The 18572-nt window shown below is 41.5% G+C and overlaps 1 long non-coding RNA gene across 1 annotated transcript in view; it reads right to left on the bottom strand.

The window, feature by feature from the left end:
* Positions 1–14168, bottom strand: part of LOC127205139 (uncharacterized) — a 31871-nt gene extending 17703 nt beyond the window's left edge. Inside the window, exon 1 of the long non-coding RNA XR_007832593.1 lies at positions 13907–14168. This is a non-coding gene — a long non-coding RNA (uncharacterized LOC127205139). The remainder of the gene's footprint in view (positions 1–13906) is intronic.
* Between the last annotated feature and the right edge of the window lie 4404 nt (positions 14169–18572).

The following is an 18572-nucleotide window of genomic DNA, read 5'->3' on the forward strand; positions in this document are numbered from 1 at the left end:
GTGATGATGAGAAGGGAAATTTTCAGTCGCAGATAAAAAGCTTCAAAATTAGGCTCTTTAGCCAATAAATACATCTAAAAGCCTAAAGGTAATGTCCGGATAATGAAAATAATTCAGTAGAATACTTATCAGGACAAAATTTCCATAGGTTTATTAGCTTAATGATATAGCATTATTACTGAAGATTGGTAGCTATTTTCTCTTGCAAAACCAAACAACACATTTATGCATAGCTGCAGCAGGCTGGCCAATTCAAGAATACTTAATAGGCACCTACCCAATAAGCCACTGATGTCCTGTTCCAGATACTCTGGCTATGTCTTGTTTACAAATGTCCCCTTAATGGCCCAGGGTCAGGAGGTGGCCAGGGAGGCAGACTCATTCCCAGCATAGGTTTGTGTGCACAGAAGTTACACGTAAAAACAAGCGAGGGTGAGAAGTTTCACTTCCACCCAAGGCCATATAGTCGCAGTCTTCATTTTAAGGGATGGAGTCATCTGCATCTTAATCTATCAATAGCCTTAAAAATGGTTATATTTTATTCCATATATATAAAACCCCTTATTAGTTATGTATTTTACTTAAGCTTTATGGCGTCTCTTCAGTGGCTTAAACACACGTTCTTTACTGTGGGAACAAGTATATATCCTGAACACTGTAACCCTGACACCTTGCACGCACAAAGACTCCAGAGACTGTCCAACATCATAATGCCTCCCCATACTGTGCTCATTTCACACACTTCTTCTCTCCCAGCTGCCCTTCCTACTCCCATGGATGTCCATCCACATCTTTGCCTCATGGTTCATAGAAAACAAAACCCACTGGATAAGCCATCTCACTCTTCCAACTCTGAATACACAGACTTCCCTCCAGCCACAGGGAGGGCATTTCCTAGAACCAGAGGCCGGTGCTTACCTCTTTCTACTATCACTCCCTCCCTTTCCACTAAGACACATGTCTCCACTCTATAGCACACTCTGGTATATCCCCCAGTTAAAAAATAAACACCCCTTGACCAAACGGTGCCTTCCAGCTCTGAGGCAACGTCTACCCCTTCTCAGAGAAACTTCTTGAAAGTCCTCATTTTCTTGCTTCCCACTCTTTTCCCAACCTGGCTCTTCTTTGAAACACTTTGTCAAAGGACCCTTCTCAACACCATCAAGGAATTCTTGCCCTCATTTTTAAACATCAGGAGGCTAATGCTTAAGAGAGGTTGAGAGTGAAAACATCTTTTTGAAGACACTCCAGAGCCCAGTGTCTTCCCAAAGTACTTTTTGGGACATCAGAACAGGTGGGGACTTCAAGCCCTCTACACCTCTTTCCTCTCTTACATCATTCTCCCTGCAGTAAAATCAAAGACTTACTTCTTGGAATATCACTAGTTTTCATTATTTTTTACTTGAGAAAGGACATTTCTTTACCCATATTTCTGTTTTACTTATTTGTGCAAATTAATTTTCTTGACATCCTGAAGAACAGGTGGTTCTATCTCCTTGATGAAATTCAATGGTGGCTGAAAAGGAATAAAAATCCTTCCCAGCACCACATTCGTAGAGCAATAACTTGACCTGGATCACCTGCGTCCCTGACTGTGGGCTTCCTGCACTCGGTGAGGGCTTGCTCCTCTCTCTAAGTTCTTTCATTTAGACGGTGACATGATAAGCATGCTACTCTGATATGTATGACCCAGTCCCATTACCTCCCAAGATAAGAGAATTCAGAGTTGATGTAAATTCATTACAGTGCCTTAGAAACTGATGTCTCTATCACGATGGGACTGTGAGAATTTGCATCATCAAGATAAGACGCTCAATTCAGGTAATCAAGGCACTTACTTCCCCTGGAGATAGCTCAAAGCTGACTTAGCATTACAGAGGTTTGGACTAGCCTATAGGTCACCCCACATCCTACCCTCATTTTTCTAGGCAAAAAGACACTGTGCTTTCTCAGAACTGCCATGAGGCCTGGGTGAACAGTGACTCTGCCTCGGACCCGTGCTTCCTTCTGGACCTGCTCCAGCTGCACAATCTCACTGAAGAGAGAAGTCCCCGGACCTGTGGGTATTCCCACCACTCTTGGCTACACGCGTGTCAGGTTCATATCTCTCAGCAGCTCCCAGTGGCATGCTCTTCTGCAGAAGCATGCTTTTGAAGGGAGACGATTTGGCTAGCATGCTGTCAGGGTAGGAACAGAACACCAACATATGCCCTTTATGGTGTATAAGAGGGCTTAGGACATAAAATGGTAATCAGATGGGTCAGGATCATGGGCCAGCTTACCCCATTCTCTATTTTCTTATAGAAAGACTATAAGAATCCCTGTGCAAAAGTCTTGCAGATTATATGAGGTTAATTTGTTAAGAAAAGATCAAATTGATATTAGATTTAGGTTATTGACCCAATTTACAACTCCTAATATTTACATATATATATATATATATGTGAAAGTATTTTCTTATATTCCCAAGTCAATCTGTCCCCTTATGGTGAGGCAAAAACATGCAAGTAGTTCTAGGCTATGAATAACCAGTGAGTGCTGATACAAGAGTATCAAACACTCTCCTCTACGATGTAGCCAAAAAGACTAAGTATTTTAAGATGTACACAACTATAAGACGGTGGTATGTTAGCAGACTTGGGTCTCTTGTTGCATAGAATAAATCTAAAATAAGCATTTGTATGAGCAAAAAAAAAAAAAAAAATCTGCTTTTGAGTAAAGCCACCAAGGATTGTGGGTAGCTTGTTATCACAGCGTGCCCTTAACTCATCTCGACTATATCAAATTGGAACCAGAAGTGGGTTGGTGCTTTAGCGAAACCCAAAGTATAAATTTAGTTGTCAAGAAGCAATGAGGCAACTGACCCCATGAGGCATAGGATGCTACTGGATTTTATTCAGTGGCAAGACACAGGGTTGAACCTTTGCCTCTGGTGGGGGCAGGAGGTAAAGCTTCTTGCCTAACGACCTGGTGGCTCTGAGAGAAAAGGGAAGAAAACAAAACATTGATCTCAATGGATTCCAAGAAAATTGAGCCCAGAAAAAAAAAAAAATTAAAAACTGAGTGAGTCCCAACAAAAGGAAGGGGAGCCAAGCATGGAAGTTGAGACAAGACCATCACAAGTTCAAGGCTAGCCTTCGCTGCAAGGTGAGACCCAGTTAAGAGAGGATGTCATGTCGGGGAGAATGTGAAGGGCAAAAGTTCAAGAATGTGTTGCTAAATTAAATTGCCTGGAGGACAAATGACAGGGAAGGGACTGACTGAAGACTATGCTGTCTCAGAGAAGTCAGGGCATCCCAGACAGCTTCACTGAAACCTAAGAGGAGGCACAGAAACCAGACAGTAAACCTATGGCATTCATCTGATCAAAAGGAAAACCATCATGGGTATGTTTATTAGCACACAGGACTGCTTGAAAACACAATGCATAAATAAACACATAAGAAATCTTCCAAGTCTGGAAGACTATTATGCTACCACAGACAAAAGCCTCTCAGGTTGAAGTGTTAAAATGACCCTTTGGCCCTCACATTTCTACCTGTAGCATGTGAGTAAAAAGAATTGGTTAGTCCCTAAGCGAGGCAATCTCCCCAAACCTTACTTCCAATGCAACTAAGAACAGGAAGATGCTTAAAACAATGACAAGACAGACTCAGGGCCCAGGAAGAAACATTTTGCTTCCTTTGGGGTATCCTGTCTCAAACTTACTGCAGGCCTACTAACAACTCTTTCAAGTAGAAACTTATAATATAAAATATCGGACTAGGTTTGGATCTGTATTATTTTTAAAATTCCAAAGAGATGTCAGGAGTCTCTAATTTTCCTGCACATCATGGGTTTCAAAACCTCACACTGACTGGCATGTCCCTATGTTCTACACAGCATCCTCTAGGGCTATGAACATCTTCCCTGGGCTTTTAAAAAGCAATTCTCTAGATTGCAGCTTGAAACATCTCTTTAGAGTGCAACAAGGCATTACACTAAAAGCATGTGATGCAGACATACTTCACAGAAGGCCAGCCAAATGAACAGCTCTACCACACACAAAGCTCTCAAAATCTCAACCAGGAGCCACAGTAATGGCGCTGTAAAAATAACTGACATTATGTCTGTTAAGATACATGACAGGGAATGAGAGACGGCATCATAAACACGAAAGCAGCTTGTCTCCATTCTAACATTTTACTGCTCTATGTATCTTTGTGCCAAAGTGCAACCCAGGTGAGAAGACATCTAGGAACCCCACTGGTCCAGGAGTAATTAAGGTTAGATGAAGCCAGAAGGGTAGATGGGGCCCTATTCCGATGGTTCTCAACCTTCCTAACACTGTGACCCTTTAATACACCTCATGTTGTGGTGATCCCCTGCCCACACACACACACCATAAAATCATTTCTGTTGCTCCTTCATAACTAATTTTGCTACTGTCAGGGCTCATAAGGTGGATATCTGCTATGCAGGATATCTGATATTTGACCCCTGTGAAATGTCTGATCCTCTCACTGTGACCTCCTAAGTGCTGGGATTACAGATATGAGCCACCATAAGAGCCACCTGAGCAGCCCCTCATTCGCTTTCAATCTACTAGGCCTTGGTGATACTTTTGGTGACTGTGTGGCAGCATGCCACCATTCCAAAGCAAGTGACAAATACTGGGTTATCCGTGTAAACCACACACAAAAAGTTAAAAAGAGCTGAAACATTTGTTAAAAGACATCAAAGATAGGAAAATAGAAAAGGTGGGGGAAATTGGCTAAAGGTGTTAAGTGTGTGATAGAACACCTACCTGCCTAGTGTTTTCAAGGCCTTGGGCTTGAGTCCCGCAAAAACAAATAAAAAATTCAAACGATAAAACACTGAGCAAAGTGTGGTTCCCATTGTTTGCCTGAGCCCAGTGAACAATATTTAAAATGTCTCCATCAGGAACAGTAACAGTTAGAAGGGAAATGTAAAGAGAGACAGAGCCCACTAGTTACTCCGCCCAGCTAGTGTGGAATCAAAGGGCAGACCCCCAAGCAGCATTGCCTCCATGTTTGCTTTACTGTAACTATTTCTACCCAGTAATTTCATTTATTTGGCCATTTATTTTTAGCACCAAGGCAATACCGCATAGGCAAGCAAGAGCTTTCAAATCAGACAAACCAGTTTTTCAACTCACTAACTCTACGGTGTTGGGCAAGATTTCTTGATCTCTTTGCTGAGTTTCTTCACGAGTGAAAACAGAACTAATTCAACTTACCTTGCAAAACCAAGCACAATTATCATGGGTATTCAATAGTGGGAGCTATTTAGCAATAGTGTTTTGTATGCTAAGTGCCATGCAGGGTGGTTTGAATAGAATCTCCAAGAACCTGACCAGCTGGAAATGACATCTAGATTAAAATAAATAAATAAATAAATAAATAAATAAGATGGGTGATGAAAGGTAACAATCGGAGAAGAATGATAGATCACAAATAGCAGGGTTCTGATCTAGGTAGAAGGATTATAGTGTATCTGCAGAATAGGACCTAGAGAGTTTGGGCTGCGAATTAGTTGAGGTAAATGTACTAAAGGTAGAGAAAATGGAAAGGGAAGAATGGATCCATTGACCCAGTAGAGTGAATCTTCTAGGGCTGGTAAGAGGCAAAGGCCACCTGACCACCGGACTCCGTCTAAGAAGCAACACATATAGCGGGGGCCAGAAAAGAAAGCTGGGGAGTTAACAAACAGGGGCTACTGCTAGGCTAGGAACAAAGAACCTCTTTTCCCAAGGACTGGAATGCTAGAATGTCTTAGCGAGTGGCCATCCCACGATGATGAGAGAGGAAGGAAACTGTACCACAGGGAAATTGCACAGGAAAACAAGGGGCCTAAAGCTACAGGGCTGAGAGGGATGCCAAAGAATAGGAAGGAGTTAGAAAGCTTAATTTTATCAGTGAAAATAATGAATGAGTTTTACCAAATTGGTACAGGTAGGCCCATCTTCTAATATTCAACATGGTTCTGACTGACCCCCTAGGTTCTCAAGTACATGTATATATTCAAATGAGCAAAACTTAACTGCCTAGCATGAAACTGCTCAAAATACGGTTGGTGGATAAATATATGTTGACAATTCTAAACAAAATTTAAAATTCTAGTGTTTGGATAACTCAATAAGAAGTAGATTCACTCTCCCTTTCTGTAGAGAGGGATTGGCCGTAATATATGCCATATTGGATTCATTCGTGCAAAAGCTAGCACTATCTCTAGCTTATCACAGACTCTGATAAAAATCGCTCCAGAAAGTCTGGAAGGCTGCCATCGTGGTTGCTAAGCTCTTGTGCAATATTGTTTTAGGAATCTATCATTCACTATGTTCTTTGCTATAGTCAAAGAACAGTTGCTTTATGACTCATAGGTATTACACTAGAAAGTGTATTAAATCCAAATCATAGATATATTTCCAAGGCTTACTTAATATAAGCTGACTTGATGACTAAGCAATGATTAGAATATAGGAATCTAACATGCTAAGAAATCAAAGAAGAAGGGAGGGGAATAGGGTGAAAGCAGGAGGGAGGGAGGGAGGGAGGAATGGGAGGATACAAGTGATGGGATAACAGTTGAGTTGTAATCTGAATACATTTATAAAATAAAAAAAAAAAAAGAAAACAACACAGAGAATCAAAAAAAGAAAAAAGAAGAAAAGAAATAAAAGAAGAAAATAAAGGGGACGTTCCCTAGAGGATAGGGGCAATTCCTAACCCTTCCTATGTATTCACCCAGTATTCTCACTGACTTCAAAGCTGAGATTCCTGTTTTCCACATTTTGTAGATGCTGGGACGCTAACCACCTACCCAAGATTATACTGCATAGCAAAGGAAGAGATCTAGGAAAGAAACAGAAGCAACTGGCTCCAAGATCTAATGAATTAGAAAATGGACTTAATAAAATCAGTATCATCCGGGTGCAGTGGTGCACCCCTGTTATCCCACAACTCAGGGAGGCAGAGGCAGGCAGATCTCTGTGGGATCTACAGCATATCAAATCACCAGATGACAGCACCTCAAAATATTAATTACTATGGTGGCTTTAACATATATCCATAAATTATTTGAAATTCTTTCCATCCCTTGAATTTAGACTTTCTTCTAACAAACAAGATGTTCATAATGGGGAAATGTGATAGGATGGTGAGAAGCAGGACAGAAACCATCGTTGCTACATGGTTGGGTTGACATCACTAGTTGATGGGGATACCACGTGCCCCCAGACAAGACACTATGGGAAGGGAAAAATACTGTGTGATATTCTACACCAAAATCTATAACATCTCCATAACTGTCAAAGTACACAAATCTAAATTAAAAGGTACTCTATAACATACATGACTATACTCTTCAAAAGTGGGAAGGTAAAATTGCCATAGGGTGGAACAAAGTGGGGATGTGACAACTGAATGCAACATGGTATGTGCACTATGGGGATCTGAATAGAGTCTATGGCTTAAAGCCCCAGTTCTCAACCTGTGGGCTGTGACCCATATTTAATGGTTGAACTACCCTTTCACAGGGGTCACCTAAGACCCTTGAAAAACACAGATATTTACATTATGATCATAACAACAGCAAAACTAAAGTTATAAAATAGCAACAAAATAATTTTATGGCTACAGGTCATCACAACATGAACTACATTAAAGGATTGCAGCATTAGGAAGGTTGAGAACTGCTGGATTAAAGTCTTATGCCAATGCTAGCTTATTTTGGTAAATGTATAACAGTTATATAAAATGTTAACACAGGAAAGTGGGTGGAGGGCATATAGGAATACTCCACTATCTTGGTAAATCTAAAAATTCTTTAGTTTTAATTTCTATATACTTCCATAATTTTTTTAAATTCAAGGTTTAAATTTACCATTTCAATCTCTGTTTTCTTTTTCTTGCCTTATTGCACAGGCAAGAACCTCCAAAAAATCATTTAACAAAAATTTTAAGACTAGACACTCTTTCTTTAGTTATTTTTCTCTTTATATGTGGAATACTTATGTACTTAGGAATGCCTCTCAAATATATATACTACTCAAATAATGAGTAAATTTGGCAAAATCATAAAATACAGGATCAAGACACAAAAATCTACTGCTTTTATGTTGAACAAGATAAATGGAAAATAAAACTGGGAGAAAAATTATACTAGCACAAAATGTACATAATGAGGTTTAATAATTTATAAGTCCTCTACATAGTAAACCATAATATAACACTGAAAGTAACCAAAGAATTTATAAAACAGAAAGGTATACTATGTTCATAAATAGCAATCTTCTATTATAATGTCAGTGGATATGTCATTGGACAATTTTCCAAAAAATTATTCTGTAAAACCAGTATAATAATCATAAATAGAATTCTTAAAGATTCTTAAAATGGACATTCACCAACTCGTTCTAAAGTTTATACACAAGTGAATAGAATTTCATTAAAAGTTATGAAGAAAAATAACAGGCTGGAGAGATGGCCTTTGGGTATCACAATGGGTAAAGAATTGCTATGCAAACACGAAGACTTTAGGTCCCCAGCACACACATAAAAGTGAGACATCATCCATCTGTAACCTCGGTACTGTGGAAGCAGAGACAGGCAGGTGGGCGGGGCTTGTTGGCAGTCTAGCAGAAGGGTGAGAGCCCCAGGTTCACTGAGAGAGCCTGTCTCAAGCACCAACATGGAGAAGCAGTTGAGGAAGACACATGATGTTGACCTCTGGCCTTCATATATGCCCACGTAGGAAAGTGTGCCTGCACATGTAACACACACTCACGTGCATACACACACGCATGCACACACGCACACAGGGGAGGAGAGAGGCGGGGTTAAGGGGTGAGGGGTGTGGCTGGATAAGAGGGAGGGTTAGGCAAATGACCAATTAAATTCCAGAGGCCAAAAAAAAAAAGAAAGAAAGAAAGAAAATTGGAGGCAGGCCAGATGGCACCTTTATTCTCAGCACCCAGGAGGAAGAGGCAGGTAGCTCTCCATGACTTCAAAGGGCAGCCTGATTTACATAGGGAGTTTAAGAGAAGCAGAACCTACACAGTGAGACTTTGTCTCAAAAAACAACAACAACAACAATTTGTTACCATGTACCTGGTAAGTCTGCCTTCCATACTACATTAGGAATTAAATTGAACAAAAAAAAAATTTTTTTTAATTGGCAAAATATTTAAACAGGAACTTCTTCACACAGAAATTGTGATGTCCCAAGAAGAACCCAGAGGCAGAAGTGGGAATTCAAGGCTAGCCTGGACTATATTCTAAGTTCTAGGCCAGCAAGGGCTACACAGAAAGACCCTGTCTCAAAAAGAAGTGCAAATATTACTCATTATAAATACATATTATGATAATGCAACAAACCTATACAAAGGCCATAAATTCTACTTCTGGGGGTACACAGATTGAATGTCCCTTATCATTTGATATTTCAAACAGTCTTACTATTCAGTGGGGCCTAAGTCTATATATAAAATGCACTTAATTTATTGATTTGTTTATTTCCTTACTTATTTGTATTGCTGGGTGTTGAACTGTGAGTCCCAGGGGTCTTAGATATGCATACATGTGAGTTTTATAGCTCCTCCACACACACACCTCAGCTTGGTGTACATACACTTCATACACATAGCCTAAATGTAATTTTATGCACTATTTTTATTCAGTTGCATTTGACTAGGACTTATCATGTACAGCCAGGTGTGGAATTTCCCACCTGTGGCATATAGGTGCCCGAAAGCTTAGCATATGAGATTAGAGACATTCAATCTGTACCCAAGAGACATCTCTCCACCAGTGGAGTTTCAGCAATGTAGAGCAAGTACTGCTCTTACACAGGCCCCCAGTTCAGTTCCCGGTACCTACTGGACCTCGAGCTCCAGGGCGTTGCCAGCATCTCCAGCTTCTGCAGGAACCTACACTTACCTGTGTGAAACCTATGAAACTCACACATATGTGCACAGTTGAAACAAAGTAAATTCACTTTGTAATAAGAAAGAACATTATATCAATTTAATTTGTAACACTCTAGTATTAAAAACAACTCTAATCGTCATTTTTTTAAAAAGCAAAGCGAATTAAGTGTCAGTAATGAATACTGTTGCTGTGGGCCAAATAAACGATCCACTAACAGCCAAAATGTAAATACCTTAGGCTTTGTGGGTCAGATGGTTCTACAGTAGTAAACAGAAATAGGCTTTGGCCAAGTTCCAATAAAAGTTGCTATATGCAAATATGTAATGGGCTGGAATTAGCTAATAGGCCACAGTTTGCCAGTCCCGTATATAAAGGAAAAACAAGCAAGCAAACAAACAAACAAAATTTATAATGCAGTATGAATGGCTCTCAAGAATACAATGGGAGCCAAATAAAATAAAATTTAATTTAATTTAATTTTTTAAAAGAGTACACTTTCAAGTTCATGGTGACTGAAATCAGGACAGTTGAGTGGGAGAGGGGGGTGCTACATAGGAAGAAGCAGGGATAAAAAGGGTTGATGACCTCATCTGGCTGGCTAGGCACGTAGGCATATACAGTAGTACATTTCATCGCGCCACGCCCTTTATTTTTGCCTTTTCCATTTTGTATTTTCAAGTAAGTTGTAGCTCAATTTGGTGAAAAGGAGCCAATTGGATGACTGGAATATGGATCTAAGGAAATAGTATCCAGAATTCAACATGAATAAAAGTATAAAAGCCAGATTAAAAACATGTGAGAAAGTTTAGTACATCTCCTTGTGGTTCCTCAAAAATGAAAAAAAAAAGTAGATAGACGGGGGAGAATGAAATCACGTCTAAAACTTCCCAGGCTTGAAAAAGATACCTGAGGTGCCACTACACATGTACACAATACATACATTACCATTTCCAGAAAGCCTTTGATTACAACATTCTATGTGATCATAGAACAATTAAGACCAAAAAGCAATTTTCAAACAATAAACAAGTCAGTGGTATTGATACGTGTGCTGACTGCAAATCAGAGACCAGCAATGAGAGGAGAACCTCACAAGCCTTCCACACAGGAGCAAGAGAACACCCCTCAACCTCTCACAGTGAGAGAAAATAAAGTACCAAATGAAAACATGTTTAATTCTTAAACAGAACCACATAGTACATGAAAAGCCACAGTGCATAAAAAGCAGTAATATTTTCAGATGACAAATGGGTACAGAGCCCAGAAGCAAGCCCAGACCAATCTGGGCTTTGCCCATAGCAGAGAGAGTGAGCCAAGTCCCTGGCATCAGGACAACTGCCTTTCCAGGTGAAAAAAACAAAAAACAAAAAACAAATAAAATGCAGTTCATCTTGTGTTATCTTCACCACATAAACAAAACACACACATCTACATCCATGAGTACATGAGTTCCAGAACTGTTCACAAAATACAAACTGTAAACACTTTAGAAATCATTGTGGAATAGATTTCATTAATAGCCAAGTTAAAAAAAAAAACAAAAAAGAATCAAGACACACACATCACAAAGATGAATGTCTGTTTATTATCTGAAAGTTTCTTCAACCATGACCTGGATCCAGTACAATGTTTCCCAGGAGAAATGTCTGCAATGTTGGAAATGTCCTGGTCTGTAATGTAGGAGTGTGTAACATAATAAAATATAAAGTTACATGTGGGGGTTGAGCACTAGAAATATGGCCTAGAGCCATTCAATAACCGAGGTCGAAATAAATACAGCATACCAGCATTTTTAAACCCAGCATGGAGGTTTGCAAAGTTTGTGTGCTTTGTTACCTTTTTAGTATTTGCTTTTCTCATAAGAAAACCTCATTTGAGTTTAAATTAATAAATAAAATATAAACTCCAAGTAACGCCAAAGTTACTTTTGGAAAGAGCACACTGAATGATTTCAATCTTCTTAAGCTTCTTACGTTCTTTCAAAAACATATTAAATTTTTTAATGTATAGGAACATATGTGGGAGTTAATGAATAGCAATGGGCCCACCAAAGAAATCATGAAATACAGTGTTAATGCTGTTACGTTTCCTAGGTAACTCTCCCTGATCAAGACTCTTTATGACGCAATGGAAAATATGAGATTTCAAGCTGCGGATTCCGGCTTCTTCACTTCTTCAATATATTAGTTAAGGGGGTGGGTTAACATTTAGACCTACAGGTATCATTTAATAATTAATCCCGAGACATGACTCACGACCCTGCCCACTAGCCAGGAGATGAAGCGGTTTCCAGAATCACAGTGTCCCTCATGGTCCCTCATACCTACTGCCCCCTCCTTCTCCAGGGAGGTGACCATTAAGTTCACGTTCATAGCTCTAATTTGTATTTCCCCCATTTTGACTTTTAATATCTCTGTGTTTCCCTATGCAACAGCTTTGCTTGCCAGGCTCTTAATTTTATATAGATAAAGTCATGCAGTATTCAGTATCTTCATTTTATTTTTTTTAACCCTCAACACTGAGGGGTGTCTGTGTGGAAACACAAAATTACTTCATTCACTCTGTACTGTGGTCCATTTTATGACTCGTGCATAATTTATGTTTCCCCGTCAGATGGACATGAAGGCGTCGTCCAGCTTTGTGGTACTACACAGAAAGCCATCTTATACATGTCCTCTGGTGCTTATGAAAATTTATCTAGGGCAGTGGCTTTTCAACTTTTTTACCATGACTCAGAGTAAGGAATGACATCTTAGAACGTCATTACACACTTTTGGGTGTATAAAACGGGAGGGGGGGCGACAGTCATAAAACAAAGACCCTCTGACTTGAGACATGTTCTGACATCTTTAAATTCTGTTCGTGATTTTCAGTTTCTTATCACTGTCAGCTTAAATGATTTCACAACTCACAAATGCGGGCTTCACGTTTGAAAACAAAAACAAAAACACGCTGCTCTGTGAGGGATAAGTGCAGAGGCACGGGACAGCCAGCTTGGGGAAATGCGGATGTCAAATACAGTCAACTCTGACTCTTGCCTTAAATGAATGTTCTTATTTACTAGGATATAAAAACCGCGAAAGAACAGATTTTATCTTTTCATACGTCACTAAAATATTAATCACTTACCACGCGTTAAGTAACAGCCAGAGACTCCAACTCAGACCTAAGGGTTAAAACGCAGAGGGAAGAGGAAAAGGGTGGGGGGGTGCACACACTTCGGGCAACAGGACCTCAGCGAGGCCTCAGAGAGCTAACAGAAGGGGCCTCGGAGCTGCCTTGGAGGGTAGGGTTAGAGAAGATTCCTGGAAGAAGGACCTACGCTGGGACATTTCTATTTTTAATTTTTATTCAATTCTTCTAACATCAAAGTAGCGCATTTGTTGCACGGGCGGGAGGAGGGGGGGCCGTCAGGGGGAATTCCCAACATTTTTGGACACTTTTTTCGGTACGAAGCCGAAAGTCTTACTAGCGTCCTTAAAGTTAGTGCAGAGACCGGATAAAAGGACACAAGTTACACTCTGAATTCTCCTAAGAATTCTTAACAGTCCAGTGTTTTCAAGTAGCTTTAAGAGCACAAGCGAGAGCGCCAAGTTAACATTAAAGCATCCAAATAAGTGCGTTTCCACCAAACGGACGCAAACCACTACTCCCGGACTTACTTATTGGGCTTTTAGCGAGTTCAGCGTGTTGTCAGGTCGTAAAGACCACGGCTAAGTGCGGCATACCACACTGGCACAGGGGCTAGCGCGCGCGGCACGAGTCCCATTCGGAGGGACCCAGAGCCTTTCGCTGCATCACTGGCTTATTCTGGATGCCCAGGGTCAGAGTTTTATCACCTCGGTGCCCGAAGGGCCCGGGACCCAAGGTCTGCGCACAGCGCGGCAACCCTCCCTGCGGCATTGCCGCGCCACGTCCAGTGTCCCCACAGCACAGCACCGTCCCCGTGGAGGCCCGGCTGTCACCTACCTACCTACCCGAGCCGGACTCAGGCGAGGCGGTCCGTGGGTGCAGCCTACGCAGCCATGACGGCGAGCAGGAGGTGCCCGCTCTCCGCTCCGTTTGCCGCCGCGAGCTGGGTGCCCGCGGCCGCGCCTCCCCGAGCGAGCGTTCTCCCGCCTGCCAGGCGAGTGAGGCTGCGGAACGCCCCAGTCGCGTCTAAATCAAGGCTTGGGGCGGTCCCCGCCCCAACTGAGTGACAAATGGCAGATGCTGTGGGCTTTGCCGCGCAACACAGCAGCCAAGGGGATGGCTGCACAGACGAGGCTGCGGGCGGGGCTGTGAGAGGAGCTGGGCCCCCGGGTGTCACGTGGGAGGAGGAGGCCCCGTTGGGGCCTGGGGGTCAGCAGCGGGGGAGGACAGCCGCGCAGCCTTCCATGGTGACTCATCGGCTGTCTGCGCAAAGCCAAGGTCGCCCAGGTGCCGCGTTGGCGCAGGTAGCCTCGACTCAGCCCGAAGATCTGCGTCGAGGGTTTGATCGCGCCATCCCCACCAGGATGATCCATCTTCGGCCACATAGCAAACCAGAAACCAGGGGGGATGCTTCGTGGGCTGGAGCTTGCAGCCAAAGGCTGAAGGGGAACTTGGTCCCTGCGTGAGCTGTGGTACCAGCACTAGAGTGGGCCACACAGGGCTCTAACAACAGCTTTGAGGGTCCAATAACGCCAAGTTCCTTGACAGCCCCTCTAGAAACCATACTCTTCCTGGTTGACTAGCGAGAAAACAAGACAGACTGGAAGCAGTTTTTGTGACCATGGGCTCACATTCTTTATACTTTAAATACTTAAACGTGCTTTACATTATTTGAGTTTTAAAAGAGCACGAAGTGAAACCCCAGCGTTTGCTTTAGTCCTCGTAAGGCGAACATGCTTAAGAGAGGTCTGTGAACGTGAAGCAGAAAAACTAAAGAACAAGGCGTTCCCGACTTGTTTCAGTTTCACCGACTCCTGAGTGAGAGAGACAGGCGCTTAATCTGCCTGCATACTTTCTCTTACTCTTCCGCAGACTCAATTTCCCACCGCCACTTATATTGCTTTTGGCTCATTAGCCACTAAACGGGAGGTTTTAACTTTAGATTTAAATGAACTAGGCGGTCACTATAAGCCTTTCCTGGATTACATCTATCTTAGGAAAGAACACTGGCTATCGTTTTCCTTAGGCCATTTTCTTAAGAAATATGTGATTTTCACATTAGAGAAAAAGAATGCTTTTATCTTTATGTGTAGGTAAACAAAGCAAAGCAAAACAAAAACATCGGTACTTTGAATCCACACCTGTAAAACCTCACAGGACACAAAAGCAATTTTCTTCAGATTTTTTTTTTTTTTTTTTTTAAACAGGAGTCTGGTGTTGTTCAGGTTGGGCTTGTGCTCGCTGTGTATTCAGGTTGGCCTTGAACTCTTAACCCTCTTGCCTCTACCTTCTAACCGCTGGTGCTACGTACTTGCAACACTATGCCCAGCTGCCTTATTGGTAAAAAGATCTCCGTACAAAGGCCTGAATCCTCCATAAGATTTCCTCGGAGGTCACTTGGTTTTTCTGCTTGAATGCCTGAAGAATTATTTATCAAGGACCAACGGCCTGCTTCCCCCCCTCCCATTCCACTTATACCGTGCTCTTTTTAATTTTTGAGTTACATTCTTTAATGAGAATAATATCCCATTCATGTTATATCTGAATCAGCTTCCGTTTTAGGACTGAGTGTTGTTTTTGTAGACTTTTTTTTCTTCTTCTTCTTTTCCTGTGAATTCTTTAGGTTTGAAAGGAGGGTTGGGAGGACTGAGAGCACATGGAAACAGCTATGGCCAGGAGTGCAGCTTGCCTAGGCAGCTCAGCCCTAACTGGTAAATCCTATAGCCCAGCACCACACCCCTCCTCAAAAGAAATACCCCTTCCCATGAACGCCAGCTGGGATTTTTAGCAGAACACAGCGCCCCAGGAAGTAGACTGAATAACAATACCAAGTGTTCAATTTCCTGGACACTGCACAAAGATGCTACCGACAGATTTCCAATGTGGCCGATTTTTGTGAATTCTCAGGATTTAATCTGTTTTTTTTTTTTTTTCAACATGTCTCAAAGGGGTTGGAAGACGGGGTGGATATAGGCATATTGTGGACACGTGGCACTTCAATAAATCTTCATTTTTCTACCAGTTCTCAAACTGGACACTGCAAGAATGCTGTTTGGGACAGGTTTTGCTCATCTGCAATCTCAGCACTCAGAAGGCAAAAACAGGAGAATGGAAACACTCAAGGCCAGCCTGCACAACATAGTGAGACCCTGTCTTAAAAAAAAGAAAAGGAAAATAAGATGGCAGGGTTTTCCCCCTCTTGGTTATTTTCTTTCCCTTGGGTGGTCTAATTTTGACTTTTTCATGCTTCCCTGAAATGTGCTTATACAGGAGTCTCTTGTTGATAATAAATCATATGAAATCATTTTTCCTATTATGCTATTTTCATAGTTGGTTTGGTGGGCTTTTTTTATGAATAGTTTTCCCTGGTAGCTGTGGCATCTAAGCTTTCCCTCAGAAACATACATCGCCCAAAAGGTTTTAGGACACAGGTTGTAAATAAATGTCCACAAAGTCTAAATCAATGAGGAAGGATGGCTCTACAGTAAAGCCAGGGGTGGGGTGGGGGGTGGGGGTGGGCTGCTGCACAGCTCCTGCCTGATGGCTGCTCCACTGCACCTCTGCAGTGTCGTCAAATCTATATTTTTAAAAAAATGACACCTGATATTTTCTTCATGAAACTCTCTCATTTTTGAAACACCACAGATGTCAAGAGTATCTCTCATGGCAAAACCGACCCATGGGGGTCTCCACAGCAACCCCCTCGGCAGTCAGAAATCCTGTAATCATTCTTCCTCTAAGTCGTTCCTAGCATCATTTCATTCCACTGACTCCTCACTGAGTTCTTAAAATGTCTTTATCAGTCAGGCATGGTGGCTCGATACTGTGACCCCATCACTTAAGAGGCAGAAGCAAGAGGATTAGGTACTCAAGGCATTCAAGTCTTCTTTGGCTACAAGCGAGTTCAAGGCCAGACTCTACATGAGACGTTAGAAGGAAAAAAAAAATGTTTTTTTCTTTATCAAATAAAAAGCAAGAAGATTGATGCTGAGTTTTACACTGTGATAAAATGTGTCAGAACCTTTCACTCTCAGGGACTATTCTTAACGGAGGTAACAGCTACGATTGTTCTAATATTTACACCATGTGAACAGACAGTTGATACAAAATATGAACACAATAACCAAATAATAGGCGACAGTATCATTTTTCAGTCATGTAGAAAAGACATTGAGCAAAATCTGACACTCATTCTTGAAAACAAAAAGTAGAACTATAGGGGACCTTCCTTGGCCTGCTAATGGGCGGACTTGTTTCCTACAGCTGTCACAATAAATTACAACAAATGGCTGGTTCAAAACAAAAAACTTATTTTCTCACAACTTGAGAAGCCAGGAGTCTCAAGTTTAAAAGTAGCAGCAAAGATCGTGTGCGCCCTCTAGTGGCGGATAAGGAGAACCTGCCCTTGCTTCTAGCAAGTTTTGCTAACTGTCCTTTGATGGCCACATTGCCCCCCCCAACTCTGCCACCCACTCCAGGTTGTCTCCTTGACTATCGCCTCCACTGTGACTATCTTATAAGGACCTTTGTCATTATTATAATTAGGGCCCACCTGAATTATTTCAATGCAAGTGTAATACCTAATATTTTCGCATGGAATCCCCTCAAAACTGGACCTATAGGTCTCCTGGTCCCTGGTGCATAAATCTTTAATTAGAGCTTCACTCTACTCCCATTTTATATATTTTTAAAAAATAAAGTGTTACAACCACAGGTCCCAGGGATTATAACATAGACATATGTGTGTTTGGTGAGATGTGGGACTTGCTTCGTAGATTAGGATGGCCTTGAACTCACAGAGAGCTACCTGTCTCTGCCTGCCAAGTGCTGGGATTAAAGGTGTGTGCCACTGCCACTAGGCAAGATTGTTATCTTTTAATATTCTACAACAGGTTTAAATACAGGTTTAAATCTAATTTGTACTAGAATTTTGATTAACTGATTATAACTTTATATGGAAAGAAAAAAACACAGAGGAGAAAAATAACCTTAAAATACAAGTATGGCTGTACCTTAAGAGGAAATGGGGAAAATGGAGAAAGAGAATGTGGAAGGAGGAAGTAGAAAGTGAGAGTGAGAGAGGGAGGAGGAAGAGGAAGGAATAAAGATGAGAAGGGAGGGAGAAGACAAAATAATTGGAAGGCTGAAGCTCTGCTCCTAAGGTTTACTATAAAACTCTAAAAACTGACATGAGAAGGTACTAGCATCAGGGGGAAAAGAGAGAAAGAAACAGAGTATTGAATCCAGAAACAGATCTACTGCTTTGTGTGTTTTGTTTGAGATATGGTTTCATATAGTTCGTGTTAGCTAGCCTTGAACTTGACATATACAGGAGCATGGCCCTGAACGCTTTATACTCTTGCCCCTGCCTCCCACGTGCTAGGATGACAGACTGATTTGACCATCATTCTCAGCTTAAGACCTGTTGATTTTTGTCAGAAATACAATCAACTGGAAAGAGAAATAACGGTGAACTGGCTGTTTACATGAGGGAAAACCCCTTCAGCTTGT

The sequence above is a fragment of the Acomys russatus genome, chromosome 21 (assembly GCF_903995435.1).
Source record: "Acomys russatus chromosome 21, mAcoRus1.1, whole genome shotgun sequence".
Lineage (NCBI taxonomy): Eukaryota > Metazoa > Chordata > Mammalia > Rodentia > Muridae > Acomys > Acomys russatus.